Source organism: Apaloderma vittatum, unplaced genomic scaffold, assembly GCF_000703405.1.
Source record: "Apaloderma vittatum isolate BGI_N311 unplaced genomic scaffold, ASM70340v1 scaffold9589, whole genome shotgun sequence".
Lineage (NCBI taxonomy): Eukaryota > Metazoa > Chordata > Aves > Trogoniformes > Trogonidae > Apaloderma > Apaloderma vittatum.
Genome location: NW_009733521.1, coordinates 6,913 through 9,216, shown reverse-complemented (window position 1 = coordinate 9,216; position 2,304 = coordinate 6,913).

Genomic DNA, 2,304 nt, shown 5'->3' with positions numbered 1-2,304 from the left:
TTCATCCACTTAATTTTCTTTAGGAATACTAAGCATCTAGTCATCACGTTACAGATGTGAGGCACCTGAACTGGGAAAATACTTGAGATTTGTTGTCAAGAACAGTGAATTCTTTTCAGTCTGGTTATCTCATCACAGAAGTGTAAATCTTGAGTAATGCTTGGAAAACCCTTTCTACATGTTGTTATAAAGAAACCAAGCTCCTGAAGTTGAAGTTTACCAACAGTCAGTCTTCCCCCTCATCCCCAGAAGAAAATTCATTCACTGTCATTGCAGGCAGCCTACCCATCAAGTGATCTATAATAAATATCACCTCTATCATTCCTGTTTCAATCACAATAATCAAAGTCCTGCTCTGCTGTAAATTGTGTAAAGGATGACACCAGCAGCACCTCTATTGTCAGGCAAATGTAGACCTGCTCTCACAGCTAAACCCCCCTCGGGGTCACTCTGTTAGCTCAGCAGCTCACTCATGAAACCTGTGCACTGATGTTTGCTGGAGGCTGAGCCTGGAGAAAGCCAGCAGCAAGCCTATGTACTCAGGCAACCCTAAGCTAAGTCAGCTCTTGCTCAGTCCAATAGATTAATATTTTTTAGAAGTTATTCTTCTAAGATATCGTAGGAACCCCATTAATGAGCTGTAATACCTATTGAAAACTCTAAGGCAGCTGACCCTCAGTATACTAATCCCACTTCTCATGCTCATTCTCTCTGCATTGTTGGTGGCCATGCTTGCCACTAGTGTCTGATCAGAAGAGGAAGATTTTGTGCATATGCAAGAAATTATTTGTTAAGTCCATGGTACTTGTCCTGATACTGTCAAGGAAATTCTCAGCCAATTCAATTTAGACATACGAAAGAAAGATATGCTTTTCTTTTTTCTTTAAAAAGATAAATAGTTCTGTTACTAGTATGAATGTACCTGTGGTGGGACAATCTGTGTGATTAAAGGTTTAAACAAAGGCCAGGCATTTACGGTTGGATTTCAATTAAAGTATGTGTTATTTATACCTTTTAATTCCTTGCCTCCAGCCATATGCACTGACTACTTGATCACTGATGTAATAAAAGAAGGTGAACATGAAAAGGGATATACCTTCTGCAGCTAGTTATTAACTACGGGATTATTCATTGCATAGTATGTCACAACAGCTTCCATTAACTCAAGGTCACTCCTCCCCTCTTATCCAGTCCATTCCCCTTCATTTCTGTAGGTAACTGACAACTTGTTAAAACTTAATTTGTAAACACTGATGACCATATGGTGCTAAGACTCCACTCTGCCCAAGAAACACGTGTCTTGTGGTTGTTGTTATCTATACGAAGTTGGCACCTGGGGCTTGCAGCCCTGGCTGGTGATGGTGGAAATGAATGTGCCTTCTCCATTCCCTGCTTTGGACACTGGGTAAGCCACCTGTGGTGGAGGTTTCCGGCTGAAGAGGGACTGGACAAGAAATAAGAGTTCCTGGGAATGCTGGAGAAGCCAAAAAACAGTGTTCACGTGATTTGGATCCTTATGCTTGTTTTATTCCTGATCACCACTAGTATACCAATGTTTCCTGGATTCAAAGAGCATAGAATCATGGAATCATTTGGGTTGGAAAAGAACTTTAAGATTACGGAGTCTAACTCTTAACCTCATAATGACAGGTCCAAATGAGTAGTTGCAGGATAAAGCATTGTTTATCCTTAGAGGACAGAAGATAATTACACTCTGTGTCCATATTCCCTGTTCTACTCAGATCCTGATGTCTTCACTTAGATACAGAACTGTCATCACAGTTTTGGAGAAATTAAGTTAATCTCTGCTGAAAGTGATGATACAATGATGGGACTACAATTTTAATGAAGGTACGCCCGAATTTTTACTCAACTAAAATTCCACGAGCTATTACAGACTCTTATTTCATGAAGTCTAAAATAAGATCTTTGAAATTCAGGGGAGTCTGACTATCAACTAAAAGACACAAAAGAAAAAATACACAATAAATTCAGCCAACAGAAAAACAGAAAATTCAAAACTGGTATAATGACAAGATGCTTTATTTTTTTGCTTTCTCTTTTTTGAGCTGTGGGTAAAGGGATCAAATTCCTAGGCTTTGACTCACAACTATAAATGTTAAAAAATAATTATTTTTTTAAACGACAAATGAGCATACTTTGTTGTGTTCTGGGTCTGAGAGAAGAGTAAATAATTCAATATATGTGACAGTGAAATACAGTCCAGAAAGAGTTCATTCTTTGGATGGAAGCATGTCAGCAAACAGGTTGACCAGGTAACACTAAAAATTAAGAGATGCAGTT